Raw genomic sequence first — 16,130 nt, forward strand, 5'->3', positions numbered from 1 at the left:
TAGTTACCATGGGATGTTAATCAGAAACAGAGAAACAAATAGAGACATAATTAGCGTAGCTGCTGTTCCATCTAAGCAAAAATAATTTGTTCAACCCAAGCTAAAGAATAATAATAATAATGTACATTTGATCAGATATAACTGCAGTACAAGATTATAAGATGCATTATGTGAATGCTTGGCTAAAGAGATGTGTCTTTAATCTAGATTTAAACAGAGAGAGTGTATCTGAACCCCGAATGTTATCAGGAAGGCTATTCCAGAGTTTAGGAGCCAAATGTGAAAAAGCTCTACCTCCTTTAGTGGACTTTGCTATCCTAGGTACTACCAAAAGTCCAGAGTTTTGCGACCTTAGGGAGCGGGTTGGATTGTAGCGTGGTAGAAGACAAGTTAGGTACGCAGGTGCTAAACCATTTAGGGCCTTATAGGCAAGTAATAATAATTTGTAAATGATACGGAACTGAATAGGTAGCCAGTGCAGAGACTGTAAAATTGGGGTAATATGATCATATTTTCTTGACCTGGTAAGAGCTCTAGCCGCTGCATTTTGGACTATCTGTAGCTTGTTTATTGAAGATGCAGGACAACCAGATAGCAGTGCATTACAATAGTCCAGTCTAGAGGTCATGAATGCATGAACTAGCTTTTCTGCATCAGAAACAAGTAGCATGTTTCGAAGCTTGGCAATGTTTCTAAGATGGAAGAATGCTGTTTTTGTAACATGGGGAATATGATTTTCAAAGGACAAGTTGCTGTCTAATATACACAGTAAAAACAGAAGTGTTAATTTAACTCCTAAAGAGTTGAATTTGACTCTGTTTCAGATAACATTTGGTCCCACTCGAAATCAGTGTAAAATTTACTCTTTGGTCAGTGTCAAGTTTTTAGAGTTAATTCTACTCAATATTGAGTAAAAAATAACAATGAATTGTGTAAAAGTATTTAACACTGTAGTTTAATCACACTGTTAAGAGTAATATGATTACACAGTATAGAGTTAATTTATCTACAATTTTACTTAAAAAAATTACACTTTAAGTGTAATGTTTACTTTATTTCTCTACAGTGTTTTAAAATATATATAAATCATAAGATGCATTGTTACTGAATTATATAGAACTATCAATACTATCCAAATAAAAACAAGCACAATAACACTAGATCACAGAACTCACAATTTATTGTGAAAAAGCATTTCAATGTTGAATTGAGTTGAACATTGAATTTACAATGCCTTGTATCTGACAGAGACATGTATAACAATGTTTTTTTACAAACATTTTTCTCTTACCAGAGAAAGCAATATGGCACGACAAGGAGAGTTGTGTCAGTCCCTCCATATGACATTTGTATGTCAAAAGGCCTAGGGTAATGCAGGTTGTCGACATGAAAAAAAAACAAATCCTGCTTTGATCTGATCAGAAATCGTGGGAAGACCAAGAAGACATCTGATGATTTGGCTTCATCGTTGACCATTGCTTGCCGATATATGAAGGTCATTTCCATCTTCTCGCGGACAGTCTTTTCATCAGCAGAGTGTCTCAAAACAGAAATAGCTGCTTCCACATCTTCATCAGATGGCGGAAGGGCTGACGGGCTGACGACCACGGCCTGGCCCACCAACTTAAGAAAAAATACAATGTTAAGAACTGATTTCTGTACAATTCACAGGTCACCACTATAATCACATCACTGATCAGTAAACATACCTTTAGGAGATTTGCTGACTGAGGCACCTCTCTCCTCTGCTGTTTTTCTTTATATGGTCTTCAATCGCCATGCAAGGTATCCCGAACCACTCTCCGGATCGTAGTAATGTTCCTATGTGATTATAAATAAATTATAAATGAGTACTATTAACATTTCAAAGAGTGAATATGTGCATAATGTTGCAATAACCCATTTACTTACATATCCATGCTGTGAGTATGGGTCTTCTAGATAGGGAAACAAAGCTACTATCCCCTGTGCATACATCACTCTGACACTTTTGGGGGGGGGATGTCCTAGCATATGAATTCAAATTTAACATCACACTCAACTGACATTGCACAACACAATTTACATAATTAATAACTGTACAACAATAACAATGTTTCTTTACAGCCCATCTATATGCTTAATGCTTACCCATGTGTTTCTGTCATCTCAGCAGCAAGTATGTTAATCATCTGTCTTCTGGTGGCATCTGTCAGAGATTTGGTTTTTCCATACTCTTGCATAATGCGTTCACCACCAGGCTTTGATGTTATTCCACCTATAGTTGTTTTTTCAATCAACTATAGGTGGAATAAAATGTGCTTTCCGTTATTGTAAAACCATATGTAATGCTGAAAAAAAAAAAAGCTATCTAAAGAACACTTCCCATGGTGAAACAACATTCAGATTGGACTTAACAGCAATTTCCACCACTTACCGCTTTTGCCTCATAGTTTATGTGACATGGCCTTTTAGGCTGGCTTCCTTCGGCAGCAGCTACTTCTTCAACAGGGTCACACATCGTGAAATTCAGGATGACGGTGTCATCAGATGTACCCGAGCATGATGATGATTGAGAGGCACCTGTTCATTATGAAATTTGTACAAAACATAGAAACATATTACAAGAAACAGTTATTTTTAAAACAATAAATGTTCTCATTCCGGCCTTTGAACTAAACAAACTAATTTGTGAATTGTCTGAATGAATACCAAGTCCTCCATTGCCCAGCATGATTCTGAAAGTTCCAGGTGACTCCTTCACTATTTCTTCAAAAACCTCTGTGTCAACTTCTGTGTCTGACTGGTCATACACCTTAATGTCTGGCTGCCTGCTTTCTGGTATGTTGAATTTTAGACACGCTGTTTAAAAAAAAAAAAATTCCCTCACAAGAATCAAAGGTCATATTTAAGTTTGCCTCATGTATTCACAAAATGATGAAAGACAAGTATCTGCACCCGATTTTATGTAACTGAAAATATAAAGCACAGCAGAAATGATTATTGACCTAGCTTGATATCATAACATAATAGGTGCTGTATCATTGGGTGATATTGCTTTAACCTAATGACCCACCTTCTTTCAAGAAAGCATTGAATGTCAGCTCAGCTTGACATATTTCTGCTCTTCCCCGAATTGAACACGCAACAGCATTTTGCCCCTGTTAACAAAAAAATATATATATTCAAAATCATAATTTAGGGCTGGTTCAACTAAGAATTATCTATCCATTTCTCTCAGTAGTGGCAATGCACTATGCATTACTTAGATGTTACACTGCAATTACAAAGAGTGGCTGAAGAAGACAAAGTTATGCTGGTTGAATATAACGTTAGGCTATTTTCTGCAGCAAATGGGTTAACGTTAACTTAGGCTAGTTAAAGTTTAGAGGCACCGCGTCCCACTAGCTACCAAATAACTGTGCCAAAGTTAGCTAGCTGTCTAATATAATACCCAGATTTTTGACTTTAGAGGACGTAACAGTGCATCCGTCTAGTTGTAAATTGTAATCCAAAGGATTCTGTGTACTGTTTTTTTGGTCCAATAAGTAATATCTCTGTCTTATCTGAATTTAATAGGAGGAAATTATTGGTCATCCAATCTTTTACACTTTTTACACAATCTATTAGCTTAGATAGTTGAGAAGTTTCATCTGGTCTTGGTGAGATATATAATTGAGTATCATCAGCATAGCAATGAAAACTTATCCCGTGTTTTCTAATAATATTACCAAGGGGCAACATGTAAATTGAAAATAGCAGAGGACCTAGGACAGATCCTTGTGGTACTCCATACTTTACTGATGATAATTGAGATGACTCCCCATTTAAATGAACAAAGTGGTAGCGATCGGACAGGTAGGATCTAAACCATCTTAAAGCCTGCCCTTGAATACCAATATATTTTTGTAATCGATCTATGAGTATATTATGGTCTATAGTGTCAAACGCAGCACTAAGATCAAGTAATACTAGCAATGAGGTGCAGCCTTGATCTGAAGCAAGTAGTAAGTCATTCGTAATTTTAACAAGTGCAGTTTCTGTACTATGATTGGGCCAAACGTTTTCTAAAATTTTTGACATAAACGGAAGATTTGAAATGGGTCTGTAATTTGCCAGTTCATTAGAATCTAGTTGTGGTTTCTTAATAAGAGGCTTAATAACCGCCAGCTTGAATGGTTTTGGGACGTGACTTAAAGATAACGATGAGTTAATAATATTGAGAAGCGGTTCTTCTGCTACGGGTAACAACTCTTTCAGTAGTTTAGTGGGTACAGGATCTAATAAACACATTGTTGGTTTAGATGCACTGATAAGTTTATTTAACTCTTCCTGTCCTATAGTTGTAAAGCACTGCAGTTTTTCTTTGGGTGCGATGAATGAAGCTGAAATACTAGACGCAGTAGAATCTACATTTGTTATTGTATTTCTGATGTTATCTATTTTATCAGTAAAGAAATTCATAAAGTCATTACTATTAAACTGTGAGGGAATATTTAGATCGGGCGGTGTCTGTTTATTTGTTAATCTAGCCACTGTGCTAAATAAAAACCTTGGATTGTTTTGGTTATTATCTATGAGTTTGCGGATATGCTCTACCCTGGCAGCTTTTAGAGCCTGTCTATAGCTGGACATACTGTTTTTCCACGCAATTCTAAAAACTTCTAATTTAGTTTTTCTCCATTTGCGCTCAAGAATACGAGTTTCTTTCTTGAGAGAATGGGTATAACTGTTGTACCATGGCGCAGTACGTTTTTCTCTAACCTTTTTCAATTTGAGGGGGGCAACAGCTTCTAATGTATTAGAGAAGATAGTGCCCATGTAGCTAATTAATTCATTTAGTCTAGTTCATGCGTATTTATGGGTACACAGAGCAGTTGAGATAAATCCGGCAGGTTATTTGTGAATCTGTCTTTGGTGGCTGGAACAATAGTTCTGCCCAGACGATAACGCGGAGCCATATAACTAATATCAGTAATAGGCAGCATGCACGATACAAGGAAATTATCAGTAACATCGTCACTTTGAGGTACGATATCTATATCAGTAAGATCAAGTCCATGCGATATAATTAAATCTAGCGTATGATTAAAACGATGAGTGGGCCCCGGTGACATTTTGCTTGACTCCAAAAGAGTTTATTAGGTCAGTAAACGCAAGTCCTAACGCATCATTTGTATTATCAACGTGAATGTTAAAATCTCCGACAATTAGCAGTTTATCAACATTAACTAGTAGATCTGAGAGGAAATCTGCAAATTCTTTTAGGAAATCTGTATATGGCCCTGGCGGTCTATACACAGTAGCCAGAGCAAGAGATAGGAGAGATTTCTTTTGCATATCTAACAGTGTAACATTAAGCGAGCAGACAGTCAGTTTAGCCAGTCTGTCTGCTTCCTGACCTCGGCCCCTGTTAGTCAAGTACATACTCTAAGACTATGTGCCATATTTCTAGAGAGAAGAGTGGGACCACCTCAGGAGGGATGAAGACCATCTCTTATCAACAGGTCAGCTGTGCCCCAAAAACTCGTCCAATTATCTATGAAACCTATGTTATTCTGTAACATAGGACAGTGTGCTATACAGTAGGGAAAAAAATGATTTGATCCCCTGCTGATTTTGTACGTTCCAATGAGATTCCTATGATTCATGATACGATCCATAGATCCCACGAGGAACAAATCCACTCATTCTCTACAATAGGAGAGAAATAATTGTATAAACTTGTTAAATCATCTAAACCAACAAGTATGTTAGACTCTATTCCATCTAAGCTACTAAAAGAAGTACTTCCAGAAGTCATAGATCCTCTTCTGACTATTATAAATTGGTTATTTTCATTAGGGTATGTCCCAAAAACCTTCAAACTGGCTGTTATTAAGCCTCTCATTAAAAAAACACAACTTGACCCAAAAGAATTAGTAAATTACAGACTGATCTCGAATCTCCCTTTTTGTCAAAGATACTAGAAAAGGTAATATTCTCACAACTACTGTATGTTCCTTCTTAGAGAAAATTGGTATCTGTGAGGATTTACAGTCAGGATTTAGACTGTATCATAGTACTAAGGCTGCTCTCATTAGAGTTACAAATGACCTGCTCTTATCATCCGACTGTGTCATCCGTCTTATCATCCTGAATATTGATCACAACATTCTTTTGAATAGACTAGAAAATTATGTTGGAATTAGAGGAAGCGCATTGGCATGGTTCAAATCATACCTATCTTACCACCACCAATTTATGACAGTGAATGAAGAGGTATCATACTGATCACAAGTGCAGTATGGAGTACCTCAAAGCTTAGTACTAGGGCCAATGCTTTTCACGCTTTACATGTTACCCTTGGGAGATATCATCAAGAAACATAGTGTTAGGTTTCACTGTTATGCTGATACTCAGCTCTATATTTCTTCGTGGCCCAATGAAACATACCAATTTGCAAAACTAATGGAATGCATAGTTAATATGAAAAACTGGATGACTAGTAATTTCCTACTACTAAATTCAGAAAAACAGAGGTTTTAATTATTGGAACAAAAACCTCTAATACTTGATGGCTGCTCTGTTAATTATTCATCATCAGTTGGGAACCTAGGTGTGCTATTCAATATGTAGTATTTTTATAACAGTATGGGGGATTAAAACCTTATAATTACCTTTCTGTTGAGTGGATGTTAAATTAAGTTTCAGATCTCTCCTCCCGGTGTGCTAATTCAGCCAAGTTCAGACCACTTGAAGGTCGAAATAAGGATTTATTCAGGTTCTGATAACTAGTTATTTAATAATTAATTACTCAGAGACTGGATTTAAAGGTTTAACGAATCACCAATACAATGGTTTCGATTCATTTAAAAACAATAACTCATAAGCAAATAACAAAATAACAAGCGAGAAGTCTTCGCCACGGAAATTTTGGCTTTGTCTGTCTCTTCTTCCAGTCTTTTATAGCCTTGCATGTCATCTGTGTCATTCTCACACACAACTTCTTTCCTCTCCCCCTGTCTGTGTCTGCTCCTGCCTCTCGTGTAGACAGGAAATGCAACCTTTACCATAGATGCTTCTCAAGACAGAGTTAAAAGTTCAAACAAAAAACTACATCTCTAGACAGCAAGCATGCCTATTACTATTTTAAACTATAGGAAAATTGCAACACGATATCACATACGCATTCGTGGATGTATGCGCCTAAACCACACACCTCATCCGCCTAGCAGGTGTGAACAACACCTTACGCTTTGGTTTTTAAATAGAAGTTCCATTTTGCATCTACAACGCAAAATGCATCCTCTGGTCAGTAACCGTTCTTTTACAAAGCAAGCAAAATAACCACAACTTCAAAGCAATTCATATCTGTGCTCTCTAAATACAGCACATACTTATAACATTTTGACACTTACACTTTTTGGAGTTAAGCACTTACACAAGTTTGGAGTTCCATTGTTTCTAAATCATTTGTTAACATTTGTAACTCAGCTGAAAAACCATACAAATTAATCATCTCTCTCATCAATTTCATTATTCTTTTGTTCATCAACTCTTGCTTTCTCATTAACTTCAGAATCTCTTTTAGTTTGAAACAGATCTTTTGATCTTCCAGTTCTTTCTTTGGCCCGCTTGCGACGTTCTGTCTTCTGCTTCCTCTTGTCCGTCTTATTCTGGTAGCGTTGAAATCCCTGGTCTAAAAGATTGTGAAAATCAATTTCTATTTTGTCTGACCGTTTTGTTTGATTAGTAGAGGATTGATTAGGAAATTGCATATCATTAAAGTCAACTAGTCCTTCAAATAGCAAACTTTCCTTTGAAAACGATGTTTCTAGCATTTGTAAACTGCATTTTTCCATCTTAAAAAATCTCATTATTTTTAATGCGATCCCGTCCCCTCGTGTTCACATGTAAATAACCACGTGACCCGTGCGCGCCTGGAGATGCCCAACATAAACAAAGAGTCAGGAGTGAAGAGTTCATCACGGCTATACTGTTAGTTTCTGGAAGAAGACGCGCTGAGTAAAGGCTGGATTTACTAAAAATAAGAGCAAGAGTTCATCAAGTAGAGAAGATCGTTCTGATGAGTAAGTAATGCTTCTTTTTTGCATTAGTTAACGTGTTATTGTGACAAACTTGAACACATTACTAGTTGGGTTGTTCCCAAACTACAACACGATGAATGCTATGCATCTAAGAAACTTTAGACCATGTTTATTATTAATAATCTGTTCACAAATGTATTTTAATAGCGTGCTAAACGATAACAATTAGTTCTCATATATAAAATATATTTTTTATAGTGCAAAGTTCATCCTTTTATAGTACAAAGCATGCGTGAGTCTATGACTGCAGAATCATATCTTCCATAATATAAAATCTTACATGATGTTCAGGATGGCTATATGACTACAAAATCATAGTTGGGTTTTCCCCAAACTATAATGCCTGACTAAAATGTTTGAAATCTGTAAAGTAAAACATTGTGAATATGATGGGCAATTCACTGTATTTAAATTTCTTACGGCGCAATGATGTTTTCTTGCTCTATATAAAACAATAAAAGTAATATGAGAGTACACTGTAACATGATGAATGCTACGAGTCTAAGTATGTTTAGAACATGTTTATGATTAATAGCATACTCTGTATTATCGAAAAAAAAAAAAAAATTATTTTTGAGAAACTAATTATTATTGTTTAGCACGCTATTAAAATCTATTTTTGAACAAAGCATGCATGAGTCTATGGCTACAAAACCTATATATACATATATACACACACAGATAAATATATTGCGGAAACTTAATTTCCTGTAGAGCTGCTTTGCAACGATTTGTATCGTAAAAAGTGCTATACAAATAAACTTGAACTTGATCATTTTCTCGGGCTTTTCAGTCGTAACAAATATGTTCAAAGAACACTTGCTTACAACAGCCAGAGAAAAAGAAGAAAGAAAATAAATAACACAAATGTCAAGGGTCAAGAGCCCAACTAAAGCAGACACTGATCTCTAATATGGTTACTTCAAATGAAACAATAACTCAACATCTAAACCTTAGTTAATTCTCAATAAGATCTTCTGTAGATGTCTGACAGAAATAAAGTCAGCCTGGTTATTAATAAGTGGAGCTGGTGATGCTGGTTGTTTAGATCTTGATTTAATGGGTTTTTTTCAGTTGATTTCAGTTAGTTGTTGCTCTTGTGTTTCTCTTTCTGTCAGTGATTCTGGTTGTTAACAGCAGGTGTTCATCACTAAAGCTCAATCAGCACTTAATTAATCACTTAATTACTTAGTGAACTCAGCTGAAATAAATTCAGAGCACTCATAATTGTTAGTTTTGAAAACTTAAATGGTTTAAGACGATAAGTTTCATCAAATGGTTTGAGTTACCATGACTTGTCGGGTATTATCTTCTTTTAGTAAACTCAACAGAAATAAGTTCAGAGTACTCATAATTGTTAGTTATAAAAACTTAAATGGTTTAAGACAATAAGTTTCATCAAATGGTTTGAGTTAGGTTAACTTGTCGGGTTTTTAAGGCAATCAGTTTACTCAAACGGTTAGAGTTACTTTAACTTGTTGGGTTTTACAGTAGCTTAGTAGAGCTAACTCAATTCACCCTGATGGATGAAGCTATTAGCAGAATCCCAGAACATAAACAGGTGCACTCTGACCTATGAGAAGACATATTTACTCACATGTGACTTGCATAAATAGGCTACATTTTGGTACACTCTGAAATGCTGCCTTGGGAAAGTGAACGAAGAATGCAACATTATAAAAATATAGGTCCCTGTTTCAGAGCAAAGCAATCTGAAAACGCTCTTCAAACACTTCATAGTGTAAAATGTACTTATATTAAATGTTGAATTATATACCTCTTTTACTTATTATCCAGCACCAATGGTTGCTTTTCGGACTTTCAATTATTGTAAAAAAAAAAAAGTCAACAGAAATAGTATTATAGTATTTTGTCCTTAAGTACATAAAAACAGCCTTTCTCCACAGACTCAGAATGTGGAGTTGTGACAGGACTATGCTTTGCACTGAAGAAATGCATTTAAAACACTGTTAGAGAAAAGCTGAAGTGTGTTGTACCTGTTAGGACTTCTTGGAAAAGTAAATTAAGTCAAGGATTAAAACTGCTCACCTTTGGTCTTAATTTGCAGATTTAAAACAAGTTGCACTAATGATTTGTGCCATTTTTCCTTTATTTATTTTTTTCCTGAGGTTGAGATGGGGCTTTTGTGTTGATCATTTTGGTGATGGCTGGGTGGTGTGGCTCTCAAAGTGACAGCAGTGTGGCTGTTTAGCAGTCTTATCACTTACAGGAAGTTTCTAAAGCCAAGCACGATAAAATGTTGAGTGACAGAGCGGTGAGTAAACACAGCTTCTCTCGGAACGCATTCCATTACAAATGCAATGTGGTCATATGAGTTTTTGACTAACTCTGTAGGTGTTGTGGTCATATGAGTTTTTGACTAACTCTGTAGGTGTTTTAGTCATCTGATTGCAAAACTTTCTACACCCCATTTCCATCTGTAATTTAAACAGTTGCTTGCTTAATAATAAAGTCTACAGTATATGAAAAATGTATTGTACTGCAAGCAAGCATTTGTTTGTGATCTTTATTTGCCACATAGAATAGGCAGTGACTGATCATGTGCATTACAAGCTTGGGATGCTGTTTGAGAAGAGTGTTTGTGTGTGTGTGTGTGTGTGTGTGTGTGCACGCATTTTTGTTACAAATGACGACAAATTTGTATAATGACACAGGTATGACATAGGTATTACAAGGTGAAGGTGACTTATGAGGACATTGTCCCATGTCCCCACTTTTCAAACACTTATAAATCACATAGAGTGAGTGTTTTTGGGGGAAAGTAGAAATGCACAGTCTCCTGTGAGGGCTAAGTTTAGGTGTAGGGTAGGTGTAGAGCAATTGCACATACAGTTTGTACAGTTAAAAAAAAACATTACGCCTATGGGATGTCCCCACTTTTCACAACAACAAACGTGTGTATGTGTGTGTGTGTGTGCGTGTGTGTGTGCACAGGTTTATATATCCTGGTGGGGACTTAAACCTGAATACACACAGACTCAGGGGTGCAAACTCGTCAGGAGTGAAAAAGGTGACAAACTAAACTCCACCACCACCAAGGCAAATTAATTCACATAGCACATTTCACACACAATGGCAAGTCAAACTGCTTTACATGAAAGAAAGTAAAATAGTCATTAAAAAAAAAATAATAATAATATTGTTTCTTCACAGCAATAAAAATGAGTTGGGGGGAAAAAACATATATTTTTTAATAATAATAATAAAAACAAGAAACTTAAAAACAAATATTCTCAAGCCTCACGCAAAAAAAAAAAAAAAAAACAGCAGCCTCACGCAGCAATCACCATTTAAACTGGAACACCACAATTTACAGCAGATACAAATGTATTCCGTCCGAAATATGGACAGTTGCTTGCAACGTCTAAAAGTTAGGCTTCAGGAGTGAGATTGGTTGGATGAGGGAAAGAACATTAAGGTAAGCCAATCAGAGGCAGAGTAGGGCGGGTCCATTCCTTTGCCGACAGGGGAAAAAAACGCTACAGGTGACGTGACAGAGATGACTCGCAGATACGACAACAACTACGACGGTAAAAAATACGGTTTGTACAGTATAAAAACCATTACGCCTATGGAGAGTCCCTACAAGGATATCTGATCAGACTCTGTGTGTGTGTGTGTGTGTGTGTGTGTGTGAAAATATATATTTAATGATTAAAAATATAAGATTAAGATAAGAACAAAATGACATTACAAAATATGTCGTTGAAGCACGTCCTAGATAAACATAATCCCCACTTGTTAACTAACAATCAGGTACTTTGAAGATGCACAAATAAAAATAGCTGCAAACAGAATACTATTGCCATGTGCTGCCACCTCATGTGTCCTTATTTGGTTTGTTTCCTGTCCTTGTTTAATGTGATTATTAGTTTATTCTGTTCAGCTGTGTTTTAGTCATTAGCCTGTGTATTTAAGTTCCTGCCTGTTCAGTTTGATGTTGTCTGGTCTACACGTTACTCCCTGGTGTTCCTGTCTGTGTCAGCCTTGCCTTGTCTTGCCCTGCCTTGTTTGGATTTATTAAAGACTATTATTTTGAGTTTATCCTCATCTTCATGTTCCTCACTCCTCCCCGCTGTGTGCACCGTGACAGAAGACCAGACCAAAAACTGTAAGCGGCGCCCCTTCACCTCGTACTGGCAATGTGCTAGGCTAGCATGTTTGTATTTCTTCTTTGCTGCTCAGCTCTAAATAGTGGTTGCTTGTAGCAACACAGCACAACTTCCTGTGTTTGCATTCAGAGCTGCGAAGAAGAATTGATTTCCGATTTGAGCGTTAAGCAAAGCTAGCGAGCATAACTAGGTCTTGTTCAATAAAATGGTATCGGATCGGTACATGGGTTGAAGTACTCGCCGATACCGATGCCAGAATTTTTGTGGTATCAGTGGAATTTCCGATACTAGTATCGGAACAACCCTATACTATACAGTGATATCAACATCAGTTTGAATAAGAATTAAGTTCAGTATCACACCAAATACTATTGCACTAGTGAAACTGTGAGGAGTCATGCAAAAGGAAGTAACGACAGATACACTTTCAAGCAAAATAATCACATTGATTCAGGCATTTAACTATTACAAGTTAATTACTTGTAAGTAATGAACCCAATATTTCACAATACAAAGAAGGTCTTCACTCTGTCCCAAACACAATTTGGGGACAATATGAACTAACACAGTAAGGTGGATATGTACCCTATCAGTTATATTCAGTTCTATACGGCCACCTAGTGCCGCAGTGGTGTAATTGAGAGAAAAACATTTGTTATGTCAAGATGACGAGAAAATATTAAGTTGTGATAATGAGAAAACAACTTTTGTTATGTCGAGATCACGAGAAACCAAGAAAGAAAAATAATAATTCTAAGGACTTCAGCAGATAAAGGCATATTCATTAAAAAAAAAGTTTAAGATTTGATCAATTGTTTTGAATTTCCAGCCCTGAAACAGATGGATATAAAGTCCTACCATGTCCTGGCCCATCGTTACTCTCCTTCTTGGACAGTAAGCGAGTGAGCAGCAGCTCTTGTCTGAGATGCAGCACATGTTCATGAAGACTTCGAGCTGTAGACTGCAGCCTTCATCCTGCTGAGTCTGTCAGCCAGAGATTCAGCAAACTGTCTGGCTCCTCCCGACGGGCTGATCTTAATAACAGCCACAGCCACAGCCAGTTTAGAGACTCTCATATACCAGCTCACCGCTCCTACAGAGATCATGCAACAATTCATCGCAAGCAAAAACTAGTCCACTTCTGACATCACATCCACACTGGACACAAGCAGAACACACACAGAAAAAAATTATATATATATATATTATCTGCATTTGTTAAGGAACAAGGACAAAAGCCGGTTCGGTAAAGCTCACATATAACACATAAACTCATATATATGTGAGCTTTACTGAACCTGCTTTAGTCCTTGTTCCTTAACAAATGCAGATAATCATATGAACTTAAATTAACACTTAAAGGTTTTAAAGCCCCAGTATTTTGCACTCTGTGATTAATACAAAAACCCCTGGGCCCTTCTCAGAAAGACTAGTGATATAACCCTGAAGTGATAATAATCCCCACATTTTCAAGTAAAACTAAATTATAACACATAATTAACAAATTCTTAATGGATTTGACATGTTTCCAGACATTTTGTCCAGCTTAATTTTGTTTTTAGTTTCTTTAGTTCATACAACTTAATGGTGGAATGTAGGAACTATTTTATTTGACACTACTTTACATTTTTCGTGGTAAAATGACAACAAAAATAATATGTTAATTATTTAAAAAGTGGATATATTACATGAGAACATGTAAGTATTTTTATTTAGAAAACTGAAGAGTTTGTTTTGTTTGTATGTCAGGTCATGCTGTCATATAACAGTCACTGAAGAGACAACGAGGACAAACAAATTACAATTGACAGCCACAAAACTTTAGCTGGAAATCAACTGCAAATATTTAATCTTTTAATATCTTATGAATGCTTGACGCTTAAAAACAATTGCCATGTTCACTGATCATAAGGCATAATGGATTTCATTTAATTTCATTATTAATGAATATTATTAAAAAAAAGATGTTAAAATAATATATATGTACAGTGTATAGTGTATAGTGAGTGTACAGTGTATAGTGTACAGTGTACAGTGAGTGTATAGTGTATAGTGTACAGTGTACAGTGTATAGTGAGTGTATAGTATAGTGTACAGTGTATAGTGTACAGTGTATAGTGAGTGTATAGTGTACAGTGTACAGTGTATAGTGAGTGTACAGTGTATAGTGTATAGTGAGTGTATAGTGTACAGTGAGTGTATAGTGTACAGTGTATAGTGAGTGTACAGTGTATAGTGTATAGTGAGTGTATAGTGTATAGTGAGTGTATAGTGTACAGTGTATAGTGTATAGTGAGTGTACAGTGTATAGTGTACAGTGTACAGTGTATAGTGTACAGTGTATAGTGAATGTGTATAGTGAGTGTATAGTGTATAGTGTACAGTGTATAGTGTATAGTGAGTGTACAGTGTATAGTGTACAGTGTACAGTGTATAGTGAGTGTACAGTGTATAGTGTACAGTGTATAGTGAATGTGTATAGTGAGTGTATAGTGTATAGTGTACAGTGTATAGTGTATAGTGAGTGTATAGTGTACAGTGTATAGTGTACAGTGTATAGTGAGTGTATATTGAGTGTACAGTGTACAGTGTATAGTGAGTGTATAGTGTATATTGTATAGTGTACAGTGTACAGTGTATAGTGTATATTGTATAGTGTACTATGTATAGTGAGTGTACAGTGTATAGTGAGTGTATAGTGTACAGTGTACAGTGTAAAGTGTATAGTGAGTGTATAGTGTACAGTGTATAGTGTACAGTGTATAGTGAGTGTATAGTGTACAGTGTATAGTGAGTGTATAGTGTACAGTGTATAGTGTACAGTGTATAGTGAGTGTATATTGAGTGTACAGTGTACAGTGTATAGTGAGTGTATAGTGTATATTGTATAGTGTACAGTGTACAGTGTATAGTGTATATTGTATAGTGTACTATGTATAGTGAGTGTACAGTGTATAGTGTATAGTGTATAGTGAGTGTACAGTGTATAGTGTACAGTGTACAGTGTATAGTGAGTGTACAGTGTATAGTGTACAGTGTATAGTGTATAGTGAGTGTACAGTGTATAGTGTACAGTGTACAGTGTATAGTGAGTGTACAGTGTATAGTGTACAGTGTATAGTGAATGTGTATAGTGAGTGTATAGTGTATAGTGTATAGTGAGTGTATAGTGTACAGTGTATAGTGTACAGTGTATAGTGAGTGTATATTGAGTGTACAGTGTATAGTGAGTGTATAGTGTATATTGTATAGTGTACAGTGTACAGTGTATAGTGTATATTGTATAGTGTACTATGTATAGTGAGTGTACAGTGTATAGTGAGTGTATAGTGTACAGTGTACAGTGTAAAGTGTATAGTGTACAGTGTACAGTGTACAGTGTATAGTTTACAGTGTACAGTGTATAGTGAGTGTATAGTGTAAAGTGTACAGTGTATAGTGAATGTGTATAGTGAGTGTATAGTGTATAGTGTACAGTGTATAGTGTATAGTGAGTGTATAGTGTACAGTGTATAGTGTATAGTGTATAGTGAGTGTATATTGAGTGTACAGTGTATAGTGAGTGTATAGTGTATATTGTATAGTGTACAATATACACTGAATTTGGACACAGCCGTAGTCTGACATTGGCTGTGTCCAAATTCAGGGTCTGCATCCTCCTTAGGATCCTTCCTACCCGGTTGAAGGAGGAGGGATCCTCCGACGTCCGCAAAACCCGGAAGTCGGTGTTTGTGAATTTGGACAGCCTACCCTTCTTTCAGTTCCCTCCCTTACCCGTTGCACATATCCTGTCGCCTAGCAACCGTGACAGCGCCAAGCAAGAAGCAGGAAAATGGACAAACAAAGAGTTATTCTCCTCATTTTAATTCTTTTGGAAGAAATAAAGCAATTAAATAAATTAAATACTTTCTTTGCTCGTTGTCGGAGA

General features: G+C 36.2%; 1 protein-coding gene and 1 long non-coding RNA gene across 2 annotated transcripts in view; one reads left to right on the forward strand and one right to left on the reverse strand.

Moving 5' to 3' along the window:
- Positions 1-1,160: 1,160 nt before the first annotated feature.
- On the reverse strand, positions 1,161-7,135 carry LOC306844126. The gene is made up of 8 exons (XR_013781895.1): positions 6,639-7,135; positions 3,056-3,140; positions 2,692-2,841; positions 2,417-2,562; positions 2,131-2,330; positions 1,912-2,006; positions 1,710-1,821; positions 1,161-1,623 (listed from the first exon to the last, which is right to left on the reverse strand). It is a non-coding gene; the product is annotated as an uncharacterized lncRNA (long non-coding RNA).
- A 783-nt stretch (positions 7,136-7,918) lies between these two features.
- The window catches only part of LOC306844127 (interphotoreceptor matrix proteoglycan 1-like), a 34,181-nt gene continuing 25,969 nt past the window's right edge, over positions 7,919-16,130 (forward strand). Inside the window, exon 1 of the mRNA XM_079376049.1 lies at positions 7,919-8,051. The gene's annotated coding sequence lies outside the window, so the exon portion shown is untranslated. The remainder of the gene's footprint in view (positions 8,052-16,130) is intronic.

The sequence above is a fragment of the Barbus barbus genome, assembly GCF_936440315.1.
Source record: "Barbus barbus genome assembly, chromosome: 24".
NCBI lineage: Eukaryota > Metazoa > Chordata > Actinopteri > Cypriniformes > Cyprinidae > Barbus > Barbus barbus.